The sequence below is a fragment of the Micromesistius poutassou genome (assembly GCF_964030765.1).
Source record: "Micromesistius poutassou genome assembly, chromosome: 2".
Taxonomy (NCBI): domain Eukaryota; kingdom Metazoa; phylum Chordata; class Actinopteri; order Gadiformes; family Gadidae; genus Micromesistius; species Micromesistius poutassou.
In genome coordinates this window covers 13,846,952-13,859,322 of record NC_140272.1, presented here as the reverse complement: position 1 = coordinate 13,859,322, position 12,371 = coordinate 13,846,952, and the positions used below count along the sequence as shown (strand labels likewise).

At 43.7% G+C, this 12,371-nt stretch overlaps 1 protein-coding gene and 17 non-coding genes across 18 annotated transcripts in view; 1 reads left to right on the top strand and 17 right to left on the bottom strand.

The window, feature by feature from the left end:
• Nucleotides 1-12,371, top strand: part of eogt (EGF domain-specific O-linked N-acetylglucosamine (GlcNAc) transferase) — a gene marked incomplete at its 3' end in the record, with an annotated part of 164,772 nt that overhangs the window by 82,838 nt on the left and 69,563 nt on the right. The window lies entirely within an intron of this gene.
• On the bottom strand, nucleotides 398-469 carry AC3HAE_009388 (transfer RNA glutamic acid (anticodon CUC)). Its single transcript has one exon. It is a non-coding gene; the product is annotated as a tRNA-Glu (tRNA).
• AC3HAE_009386 (transfer RNA glutamic acid (anticodon CUC)) lies at nucleotides 1,517-1,588 on the bottom strand. Its single transcript has one exon. It is a non-coding gene; the product is annotated as a tRNA-Glu (tRNA).
• Nucleotides 1,796-1,867, bottom strand: AC3HAE_009385 (transfer RNA glutamic acid (anticodon CUC)). Its single transcript has one exon. It is a non-coding gene; the product is annotated as a tRNA-Glu (tRNA).
• Nucleotides 2,080-2,151, bottom strand: AC3HAE_009384 (transfer RNA glutamic acid (anticodon CUC)). Its single transcript has one exon. It is a non-coding gene; the product is annotated as a tRNA-Glu (tRNA).
• AC3HAE_009383 (transfer RNA glutamic acid (anticodon CUC)) lies at nucleotides 3,204-3,275 on the bottom strand. The gene has a single exon. It is a non-coding gene; the product is annotated as a tRNA-Glu (tRNA).
• Nucleotides 3,487-3,558, bottom strand: AC3HAE_009382 (transfer RNA glutamic acid (anticodon CUC)). The gene has a single exon. It is a non-coding gene; the product is annotated as a tRNA-Glu (tRNA).
• On the bottom strand, nucleotides 4,049-4,120 carry AC3HAE_009381 (transfer RNA glutamic acid (anticodon CUC)). The gene has a single exon. It is a non-coding gene; the product is annotated as a tRNA-Glu (tRNA).
• AC3HAE_009379 (transfer RNA glutamic acid (anticodon CUC)) lies at nucleotides 5,457-5,528 on the bottom strand. The gene has a single exon. It is a non-coding gene; the product is annotated as a tRNA-Glu (tRNA).
• On the bottom strand, nucleotides 6,576-6,647 carry AC3HAE_009378 (transfer RNA glutamic acid (anticodon CUC)). Its single transcript has one exon. It is a non-coding gene; the product is annotated as a tRNA-Glu (tRNA).
• AC3HAE_009377 (transfer RNA glutamic acid (anticodon CUC)) lies at nucleotides 7,138-7,209 on the bottom strand. The gene has a single exon. It is a non-coding gene; the product is annotated as a tRNA-Glu (tRNA).
• AC3HAE_009375 (transfer RNA glutamic acid (anticodon CUC)) lies at nucleotides 7,421-7,492 on the bottom strand. Its single transcript has one exon. It is a non-coding gene; the product is annotated as a tRNA-Glu (tRNA).
• Nucleotides 7,983-8,054, bottom strand: AC3HAE_009374 (transfer RNA glutamic acid (anticodon CUC)). The gene has a single exon. It is a non-coding gene; the product is annotated as a tRNA-Glu (tRNA).
• On the bottom strand, nucleotides 9,391-9,462 carry AC3HAE_009893 (transfer RNA glutamic acid (anticodon CUC)). The gene has a single exon. It is a non-coding gene; the product is annotated as a tRNA-Glu (tRNA).
• Nucleotides 10,510-10,581, bottom strand: AC3HAE_009892 (transfer RNA glutamic acid (anticodon CUC)). The gene has a single exon. It is a non-coding gene; the product is annotated as a tRNA-Glu (tRNA).
• Nucleotides 11,072-11,143, bottom strand: AC3HAE_009891 (transfer RNA glutamic acid (anticodon CUC)). Its single transcript has one exon. It is a non-coding gene; the product is annotated as a tRNA-Glu (tRNA).
• On the bottom strand, nucleotides 11,355-11,426 carry AC3HAE_009882 (transfer RNA glutamic acid (anticodon CUC)). Its single transcript has one exon. It is a non-coding gene; the product is annotated as a tRNA-Glu (tRNA).
• AC3HAE_009870 (transfer RNA glutamic acid (anticodon CUC)) lies at nucleotides 11,917-11,988 on the bottom strand. The gene has a single exon. It is a non-coding gene; the product is annotated as a tRNA-Glu (tRNA).

Here is a 12,371-nt window from a genome sequence, read left to right as displayed (position 1 = left end):
TAAGCATGGAAGTCTACTTTTCTTCGTTATTCACCTTCCCAATGAATACTTTGACATTGGTTATCAACAGTGGGTTGTATTGGATTTGGTTGGACATCACCAATAAAGGTGAGTTCCCTAACCAGGAATCGAACCCGCGCCGCGCCGGTGAGAGCGCCGAATCCTAACCACTAGACCACCAGGGAGCTGTAGTCATTATTAACCATGTGACTTGGACCAGGCGGGATCTTTAAAAGATACACTCCATATATTCCTTCATAATTGTGACATTTTGCAGTAAATGTTAAGCATGGAAGTCTACTTTTCTTCGTTATTCACCTTCCCAATGAATACTTTGACATTGGTTATCAACAGTGGGTTGTATTGGATTTGGTTGGACATCACCAATGAAGGTGAGTTCCCTAACCGGGAATCGAACCCGGGCCGCGGCGGTGAGAGCGCCGAATCCTAACCACTAGACCACCAGGGAGCTGTAGTGATTATTAACCATGTGACTTGGAACAGGCGGGTTCTTTAAAAGATACATCACGTATATCCCTGCATAATTGTGACATTTTGCAGTAAATGTTAAGCATGGAAGTCTACTTTTGTTCGTTATTCACCTTCCCAATGAATACTTTGACATTGGTTATCAACAGTGGATGCATTGGATTTGCTTGGACATCACCAATAAAGGTGAGTTCCCTAACCGCAAATCGAACCCAGCCCGCGACGGTGAGAGCGCCGAATCCTAACCACTAGACCACCAGGGAGCTGTAGTAAATATTAACCATGAGACTTGGACCAGGCGGGATCTTTAAAAGATACATTCCATATATTCCTTCATAATTGTGACATTTTGCAGTAAATGTTAAGCATGGAAGTCTACTTTTGCTCGTTATTCACCTTCCCAATGAATACTTTGACATTGATTATCAACAGTGGGTTGAATTGGACATCACCAATAATGGTGAGTTCCCTAACCGGGAATCGAACCCGGGCCGCGGCGGTGAGAGCGCCGAATCCTAATCACTAGACCACCAGGGAGCTGTTGTGATTATTAACCATGTGACTTGGAACAGGCGGGTTCTTTAAAAGATACATCACGTATATTCCTGCATAATTGTGACATTTTGCAGTAAATGTTGAGCATGGAAGTCTACTTTTGTTCGTTATTCACCTTCCCAATGAATACTTTGACATTGGTTATCAACAGTGGATGCATTGGATTTGCTTGGACATCACCAATAAAGGTGAGTTCCCTAAGCGGGAATCGAACCCGGGCCGCAGCGGTGAGAGCGCCGAATCCTAACCACTAGACCACCAGGGAGCTGTAGTAAATATTAACCATGAGACTTGGACCAGGCGGGATCTTTAAAAGACACATTCCATATATTCCTTCATAATTGTGACATTTTGCAGTAAATGTTAAGCATGGAAGTCTACTTTTGTTCGTTTTTCACCTTCCCAATGAATACTTTGACATTGGTTATCAACAGTGGGTTGAATTGGATTGGACATCACCAATAATGGTGAGTTCCCTAACCGGGAATCGAACCCGGGCCGCGGCGGTGAGAGCGCCGAATCCTAACCACTAGACCACCAGGGAGCTGTAGTAAATATTAACCATGAGACTTGGACCAGGCGGGATCTTTAAAAGATACATTCCATATAGTCCTTCATAATTGTGACATTTTGCAGTAAATGTTAAACATGGAAGTCTACTTTTGCTCGTTATTCACCTTCCCAATGAATACTTTGACATTGATTATCAACAGTGGGTTGAATTGGATTGGACATCACCAATAATGGTGAGTTCCCTAACCGGGAATCGAACCCGGGCCGCGGCGGTGAGAGCGCCGAATCCTAACCACTAGACCACCAGGGAGCTGTAGTCATAATTAACCATGTGACTTGGACCAGGCGGGTTCTTTAAAAGATACACTCAATCTATTCCTTCATAATTGTGACATTTTGCAGCAAATGTTAAGCATGGAAGTCTACTTTTCTTCGTTATTCACCTTCCCAATGAATACTTTGACATTGGTTATCAACAGTGGGTTGTATTGGATTTGGTTGGACATCACCAATAAAGGTGAATTCCCTAACCGGGAATCGAACCCGGGCCACGGCGGTGAGAGCGCCGAATCCTAACCACTAGACCACCAGGGAGCTGTAGTGATTATTAACCATGTGACTTGGAACAGGCGGGTTCTTTAAAAGATACATCACGTATATTCCTGCACAATTGTGACATTTTGCAGTAAATGTTAAGCATGGAAGTCTACTTTTGTTCGTTATTCACCTTCCCAATGAATACTCTGACATTGGTTATCAACAGTGGATGCATTGGATTTGCTTGGACATCACCATTAATGGTGAGTTCCATAACCGGGAATCAAACCCAGCCCGCGACGGTGAGAGCGCCGAATCCTAACCACTAGACCACCAGGGAGCTGTAGTAAATATTAACCATGAGACTTGGACCAGGCGGGATCTTTAAAAGATACATTCCATATATTCCTTCATAATTGTGACATTTTGCAGTAAATGTTAAGCATGGAAGTCTACTTTTCTTCGTTATTCACCTTCCCAATGAATACTTTGACATTGGTTATCAACATTGGGTTGTATTGGATTTGGTTGGACATCACCAATAAAGGTGAGTTCCCTAACCGGGAATCGAACCCGGGCCGCGGCGGTGAGAGCGCCGAATCCTAACCACTAGACCACCATGGAGCTGTAGTGATTATTAACCATGTGACTTGGAACAGGCGGGTTCTTTAAAAGATACATCACGTATATTCCTGCATAATTGTGACATTTTGCAGTAAATGTTAAGCATGGAAGTCTACTTTTCTTCGTTATTCACCTTCCCAATGAATACTTTGACATTGATTATCAACAGTGGGTTGAATTGGATATCACCAATAATGGTGAGTTCCCTAACCGGGAATCTAACCCGGGCCGCGCCGGTGAGAGCGCCGAATCCTAACCACTAGACCACCAGGGAGCTGTAGTCATTATTAACCATGTGACTTGGACCAGGCGGGTTCTTTAAAAGATACATCACGTATATTCCTGCATAATTGTGACATTTTGCAGTAAATGTTAAGCATGGAAGTCTACTTTTGTTCGTTATTCACCTTCCCAATGAATACTTTGACATTGGTTATCAACAGTGGATGCATTGGATTTGCTTGGACATCACCAATAAAGGTGAGTTCCCTAACCGGGAATCGAACCCGGGCCGCGGCGGTGAGAGCGCCGAATCCTAACCACTAGACCACCAGGGAGCTGTAGTGATTATTAACCATGTGACTTGGAACAGGCGGGTTCTTTAAAAGATACATCACGTATATTCCTGCATAATTGTGACATTTTGCAGTAAATGTTAAGCATGGAAGTCTACTTTTGTTCGTTATTCACCTTCCCAATGAATACTTTGACATTGGTTATCAACAGTGGATGCATTGGATTTGCTTGGACATCACCAATAAAGGTGAGTTCCCTAACCGGGAATCGAACCCGGGCCGCGGCGGTGAGAGCGCCGAATCCTAACCACTAGACCACCAGGGAGCTGTAGTCATTATTAACCATGTGACTTGGACCAGGCGGGTTCTTTAAAAGATACACTCCATATATTCCTTCATAATTGTGACATTTTGCAGTAAATGTTAAGCATGGAAGCCTACTTTTGTTCGTTATTCACCTTCCCAATGAATACTTTGACATTGGTTATCAACAGTGGATGCATTGGATTTGCTTGGACATCACCAAGAAAGGTGAGTTCCCTAACTGGGAATCGAACCCGGGCCGCGGCGGTGAGAGCGCCGAATCCTAACCACTAGACCACCAGGGAGCTGCATTAAATATTAACCATGTGACTTGGACCAGGCGGGATCTTTAAAAGATACATTCCATATATTCCTTCATAATTGTGACATTTTGCAGTAAATGTTAAGCATGGAAGTCTACTTTTACTCGTTATTCACCTTCCCAATGAATACTTTGACATTGATTATCAACAGTGGGTTGAATTGGATTGGACATCACCAATAATGGTGAGTTCCCTAACCGGGAATCGAACCCGGGCCGCGGCGGTGAGAGCGCCGAATCCTAACCACTAGACCACCAGGGAGCTGTAGTCATTATTAACCATGTGACTTGGACCAGGCGGGTTCTTTAAAAGATACACTCAATATATTCCTTCATAATTGTGACATTTTGCAGTAAATGTTAAGCATGGAAGTCTACTTTTCTTCGTTATTCATCTTCCCAATGAATACTTTGACATTGGTTATCAACAGTGGGTTGAATTGGATTGGACATCACCAATAATGGTGAGTTCCCTAACCGGGAATCGAACCCGGGCCGCGGCGGTGAGAGCGCAGAGTCCTAACCACTACACCACCAGGGAGCTGCAGACATTGTTAACCATGTGACTTGGACCAGGCGGGTTCTTTAAAAGATACACTCCATATATTCCTTCATAATTGTGACATTTTGCAGTAAATGTTAAGCATGGAAGTCTACTTTTCTTCGTTATTCACCTTCCCAATGAATACTTTGACATTGGTTATCAACAGTGGGTTGTATTGGATTTGGTTGGACATCACCAATAAAGGTGAGTTCCCTAACCGGGAATCGAACCCGGGCCGCAGCGGTGAGAGCGCCGAATCCTAACCACTAGACCACCAGGGAGCTGTAGTGATTATTAACCATGTGACTTGGAACAGGCGGGTTCTTTAAAAGATACATCACGTATATTCCTGCATAATTGTGACATTTTGCAGTAAATGTTAAGCATGGAAGTCTACTTTTGTTCGTTATTCACCTTCCCAATGAATACTTTGACATTGGTTATCAACAGTGGATGCATTGGATTTGCTTGGACATCACCAATAAAGGTGAGTTCCCTAACCGGGAATCGAACCCGGGCCGCGGCGGTGAGAGCGCCGAATCCTAACCACTAGACCACCAGCGAGCTGTAGTCATTATTAACCATGTGACTTCGACCAGGCGGGTTCTTTAAAAGATACACTCCATATATTCCTTCATAATTGTGACATTTTGCAGTAAATGTTAAGCATGGAAGTCTACTTTTGTTCGTTATTCACCTTCCCAATGAATACTTTGACATTGGTTATCAACAGTGGATGCATTGGATTTGCTTGGACATCACCAAGAAAGGTGAGTTCCCTAACTGGGAATCGAACCCGGGCCGCGGCGGTGAGAGCGCCGAATCCTAACCACTAGACCACCAGGGAGCTGCATTAAATATTAACCATGTGACTTGGACCAGGCGGGATCTTTAAAAGATACATTCCATATATTCCTTCATAATTGTGACATTTTGCAGTAAATGTTAAGCATGGAAGTCTACTTTTGCTCGTTATTCACCTTCCCAATGAATACTTTGACATTGATTATCAACAGTGGGTTGAATTGGATTGGACATCACCAATAATGGTGAGTTCCCTAACCGGGAATCGAACCCGGGCCGCGGCGGTGAGAGCGCCGAATCCTAACCACTAGACCACCAGGGAGCTGCAGTCATTATTAACCATGTGACTTGGACCAGGCGGGTTCTTTAAAAGATACACTCCATATATTCCTTCATAATTGTGACATTTTGCAGTAAATGTTAAGCATGGAAGTCTACTTTTCTTCGTTATTCACCTTCCCAATGAATACTTTGACATTGGTTATCAACAGTGGGTTGTATTGGATTTGGTTGGACATCACCAATAAAGGTGAGTTCCTAACCGGGAATCGAACCCGGGCCGCGGCGGTGAGAGCGCCGAATCCTAACCACTAGACCACCAGGGAGCTGTAGTCATTATTAAACATGTGACTTGGAACAGGCGGGTTCTTTAAAAGATACATCACGTATATTCCTGCATAATTGTGACATTTTGCAGTAAATGTTAAGCATGGAAGTCTACTTTTGTTCGTTATTCACCTTCCCAATGAATACTTTGACATTGGTTATCAACAGTGGATGCATTGGATTTGCTTGGACATCACCAATAAAGGTGAGTTCCCTAACCGGGAATCGAACCCGGGCCGCGGCACCGAATCCTAACCACTAGACCACCAGGGAGCTGTAGTAAATATTAACCATGAGACTTGGACCAGGCGGGATCTTTAAAAGATACATTCCATCTATTCCTTCATAATTGTGACATTTTGCAGTAAATGTTAAGCATGGAAGTCTACTTTTGTTCGTTTTTCACCTTCCCAATGAATACTTTGACATTGGTTATCAACATTGGGTTGAATTGGATTGGACATCACCAATAATGGTGAGTTCCCTAACCGGGAATTGAACCCTGGCCGCGGCGGTGAGAGCGCCGAATCCTAACCACTAGACCACCAGGGAGCTGTAGTCATTAGTAACCATGTGACTTGGACCAGGCGGGTTCTTTAAAAGATACACTCAATATATTCCTTCATAATTGTGACATTTTGCAGTAAATGTTAAGCATGGAAGTCTACTTTTCTTCGTTATTCACCTTCCCAATGAATACTTTGACATTGGTTATCAACAGTGGATGCATTGGATTTGCTTGGACATCACCAATAAAGGTGAGTTCCCTAACCGGGAATCGAACCCGGGCCGCGGCGGTGAGAGCGCCGAATCCTAACCACTAGACCACCAGGGAGCTGTAGTGATTATTAACCATGTGACTTGGAACAGGCGGGTTCTTTAAAAGATACATCACGTATATTCCTGCATAATTGTGACATTTTGCAGTAAATGTTAAGCATGGAAGTCTACTTTTGTTCGTTTTTCACCTTCCCAATGAATACTTTGACATTGGTTATCAACATTGGGTTGAATTGGATTGGACATCACCAATAATGGTGAGTTCCCTAACCGGGAATTGAACCCTGGCCGCGGCGGTGAGAGCGCCGAATCCTAACCACTAGACCACCAGGGAGCTGTAGTCATTAGTAACCATGTGACTTGGACCAGGCGGGTTCTTTAAAAGATACACTCAATATATTCCTTCATAATTGTGACATTTTGCAGTAAATGTTAAGCATGGAAGTCTACTTTTCTTCGTTATTCACCTTCCCAATGAATACTTTGACATTGGTTATCAACAGTGGATGCATTGGATTTGCTTGGACATCACCAATAAAGGTGAGTTCCCTAACCGGGAATCGAACCCGGGCCGCGGCGGTGAGAGCGCCGAATCCTAACCACTAGACCACCAGGGAGCTGTAGTGATTATTAACCATGTGACTTGGAACAGGCGGGTTCTTTAAAAGATACATCACGTATATTCCTGCATAATTGTGACATTTTGCAGTAAATGTTAAGCATGGAAGTCTACTTTTGTTCGTTATTCACCTTCCCAATGAATACTTTGACATTGGTTATCAACAGTGGATGCATTGGATTTGCTTGGACATCACCAATAAAGGTGAGTTCCCTAACCGGGAATCGAACCCGGGCCGCGGCGGTGAGAGCGCCGAATCCTAACCACTAGACCACCAGGGAGCTGTAGTCATTATTAACCATGTGACTTGGACCAGGCGGGTTCTTTAAAAGATACACTCCATATATTCCTTCATAATTGTGACATTTTGCAGTAAATGTTAAGCATGGAAGCCTACTTTTGTTCGTTATTCACCTTCCCAATGAATACTTTGACATTGGTTATCAACAGTGGATGCATTGGATTTGCTTGGACATCACCAAGAAAGGTGAGTTCCCTAACTGGGAATCGAACCCGGGCCGCGGCGGTGAGAGCGCCGAATCCTAACCACTAGACCACCAGGGAGCTGCATTAAATATTAACCATGTGACTTGGACCAGGCGGGATCTTTAAAAGATACATTCCATATATTCCTTCATAATTGTGACATTTTGCAGTAAATGTTAAGCATGGAAGTCTACTTTTACTCGTTATTCACCTTCCCAATGAATACTTTGACATTGATTATCAACAGTGGGTTGAATTGGATTGGACATCACCAATAATGGTGAGTTCCCTAACCGGGAATCGAACCCGGGCCGCGGCGGTGAGAGCGCCGAATCCTAACCACTAGACCACCAGGGAGCTGTAGTCATTATTAACCATGTGACTTGGACCAGGCGGGTTCTTTAAAAGATACACTCAATATATTCCTTCATAATTGTGACATTTTGCAGTAAATGTTAAGCATGGAAGTCTACTTTTCTTCGTTATTCATCTTCCCAATGAATACTTTGACATTGGTTATCAACAGTGGGTTGAATTGGATTGGACATCACCAATAATGGTGAGTTCCCTAACCGGGAATCGAACCCGGGCCGCGGCGGTGAGAGCGCAGAGTCCTAACCACTACACCACCAGGGAGCTGCAGACATTGTTAACCATGTGACTTGGACCAGGCGGGTTCTTTAAAAGATACACTCCATATATTCCTTCATAATTGTGACATTTTGCAGTAAATGTTAAGCATGGAAGTCTACTTTTCTTCGTTATTCACCTTCCCAATGAATACTTTGACATTGGTTATCAACAGTGGGTTGTATTGGATTTGGTTGGACATCACCAATAAAGGTGAGTTCCCTAACCGGGAATCGAACCCGGGCCGCAGCGGTGAGAGCGCCGAATCCTAACCACTAGACCACCAGGGAGCTGTAGTGATTATTAACCATGTGACTTGGAACAGGCGGGTTCTTTAAAAGATACATCACGTATATTCCTGCATAATTGTGACATTTTGCAGTAAATGTTAAGCATGGAAGTCTACTTTTGTTCGTTATTCACCTTCCCAATGAATACTTTGACATTGGTTATCAACAGTGGATGCATTGGATTTGCTTGGACATCACCAATAAAGGTGAGTTCCCTAACCGGGAATCGAACCCGGGCCGCGGCGGTGAGAGCGCCGAATCCTAACCACTAGACCACCAGCGAGCTGTAGTCATTATTAACCATGTGACTTCGACCAGGCGGGTTCTTTAAAAGATACACTCCATATATTCCTTCATAATTGTGACATTTTGCAGTAAATGTTAAGCATGGAAGTCTACTTTTGTTCGTTATTCACCTTCCCAATGAATACTTTGACATTGGTTATCAACAGTGGATGCATTGGATTTGCTTGGACATCACCAAGAAAGGTGAGTTCCCTAACTGGGAATCGAACCCGGGCCGCGGCGGTGAGAGCGCCGAATCCTAACCACTAGACCACCAGGGAGCTGCATTAAATATTAACCATGTGACTTGGACCAGGCGGGATCTTTAAAAGATACATTCCATATATTCCTTCATAATTGTGACATTTTGCAGTAAATGTTAAGCATGGAAGTCTACTTTTGCTCGTTATTCACCTTCCCAATGAATACTTTGACATTGATTATCAACAGTGGGTTGAATTGGATTGGACATCACCAATAATGGTGAGTTCCCTAACCGGGAATCGAACCCGGGCCGCGGCGGTGAGAGCGCCGAATCCTAACCACTAGACCACCAGGGAGCTGCAGTCATTATTAACCATGTGACTTGGACCAGGCGGGTTCTTTAAAAGATACACTCCATATATTCCTTCATAATTGTGACATTTTGCAGTAAATGTTAAGCATGGAAGTCTACTTTTCTTCGTTATTCACCTTCCCAATGAATACTTTGACATTGGTTATCAACAGTGGGTTGTATTGGATTTGGTTGGACATCACCAATAAAGGTGAGTTCCTAACCGGGAATCGAACCCGGGCCGCGGCGGTGAGAGCGCCGAATCCTAACCACTAGACCACCAGGGAGCTGTAGTCATTATTAAACATGTGACTTGGAACAGGCGGGTTCTTTAAAAGATACATCACGTATATTCCTGCATAATTGTGACATTTTGCAGTAAATGTTAAGCATGGAAGTCTACTTTTGTTCGTTATTCACCTTCCCAATGAATACTTTGACATTGGTTATCAACAGTGGATGCATTGGATTTGCTTGGACATCACCAATAAAGGTGAGTTCCCTAACCGGGAATCGAACCCGGGCCGCGGCACCGAATCCTAACCACTAGACCACCAGGGAGCTGTAGTAAATATTAACCATGAGACTTGGACCAGGCGGGATCTTTAAAAGATACATTCCATCTATTCCTTCATAATTGTGACATTTTGCAGTAAATGTTAAGCATGGAAGTCTACTTTTGTTCGTTTTTCACCTTCCCAATGAATACTTTGACATTGGTTATCAACATTGGGTTGAATTGGATTGGACATCACCAATAATGGTGAGTTCCCTAACCGGGAATTGAACCCTGGCCGCGGCGGTGAGAGCGCCGAATCCTAACCACTAGACCACCAGGGAGCTGTAGTCATTAGTAACCATGTGACTTGGACCAGGCGGGTTCTTTAAAAGATACACTCAATATATTCCTTCATAATTGTGACATTTTGCAGTAAATGTTAAGCATGGAAGTCTACTTTTCTTCGTTATTCACCTTCCCAATGAATACTTTGACATTGGTTATCAACAGTGGATGCATTGGATTTGCTTGGACATCACCAATAAAGGTGAGTTCCCTAACCGGGAATCGAACCCGGGCCGCGGCGGTGAGAGCGCCGAATCCTAACCACTAGACCACCAGGGAGCTGTAGTGATTATTAACCATGTGACTTGGAACAGGCGGGTTCTTTAAAAGATACATCACGTATATTCCTGCATAATTGTGACATTTTGCAGTAAATGTTAAGCATGGAAGTCTACTTTTGTTCGTTTTTCACCTTCCCAATGAATACTTTGACATTGGTTATCAACATTGGGTTGAATTGGATTGGACATCACCAATAATGGTGAGTTCCCTAACCGGGAATTGAACCCTGGCCGCGGCGGTGAGAGCGCCGAATCCTAACCACTAGACCACCAGGGAGCTGTAGTGATTATTAACCATGTGACTTGGAACAGGCGGGTTCTTTAAAAGATACATCACGTATATTCCTGCATAATTGTGACATTTTGCAGTAAATGTTAAGCATGGAAGTCTACTTTTGTTCGTTATTCACCTTCCCAATGAATACTTTGACATTGGTTATCAACAGTGGATGCATTGGATTTGCTTGGACATCACCAATAAAGGTGAGTTCCCTAACCGGGAATCGAACCCGGGCCGCGGCGGTGAGAGCGCCGAATCCTAACCACTAGACCACCAGGGAGCTGTAGTCATTATTAACCATGTGACTTCGACCAGGCGGGTTCTTTAAAAGATACACTCCATATATTCCTTCATAATTGTGACATTTTGCAGTAAATGTTAAGCATGGAAGTCTACTTTTGTTCGTTATTCACCTTCCCAATGAATACTTTGACATTGGTTATCAACAGTGGATGCATTGGATTTGCTTGGACATCACCAATAAAGGTGAGTTCCCTAACCGGGAATCGAACCCGGGCCGCGGCGGTGAGAGCGCCGAATCCTAACCACTAGACCACCAGGGAGCTGTAGTCATTATTAACCATGTGACTTGGACCAGGCGGGTTCTTTAAAAGATACACTCCATATATTCCTTCATAATTGTGACATTTTGCAGTAAATGTTAAGCATGGAAGCCTACTTTTGTTCGTTATTCACCTTCCCAATGAATACTTTGACATTGGTTATCAACAGTGGATGCATTGGATTTGCTTGGACATCACCAAGAAAGGTGAGTTCCCTAACTGGGAATCGAACCCGGGCCGCGGCGGTGAGAGCGCCGAATCCTAACCACTAGACCACCAGGGAGCTGCATTAAATATTAACCATGTGACTTGGACCAGGCGGGATCTTTAAAAGATACATTCCATATATTCCTTCATAATTGTGACATTTTGCAGTAAATGTTAAGCATGGAAGTCTACTTTTACTCGTTATTCACCTTCCCAATGAATACTTTGACATTGATTATCAACAGTGGGTTGAATTGGATTGGACATCACCAATAATGGTGAGTTCCCTAACCGGGAATCGAACCCGGGCCGCGGCGGTGAGAGCGCCGAATCCTAACCACTAGACCACCAGGGAGCTGTAGTCATTATTAACCATGTGACTTGGACCAGGCGGGTTCTTTAAAAGATACACTCAATATATTCCTTCATAATTGTGACATTTTGCAGTAAATGTTAAGCATGGAAGTCTACTTTTCTTCGTTATTCATCTTCCCAATGAATACTTTGACATTGGTTATCAACAGTGGGTTGAATTGGATTGGACATCACCAATAATGGTGAGTTCCCTAACCGGGAATCGAACCCGGGCCGCGGCGGTGAGAGCGCAGAGTCCTAACCACTACACCACCAGGGAGCTGCAGACATTGTTAACCATGTGACTTGGACCAGGCGGGTTCTTTAAAAGATACACTCCATATATTCCTTCATAATTGTGACATTTTGCAGTAAATGTTAAGC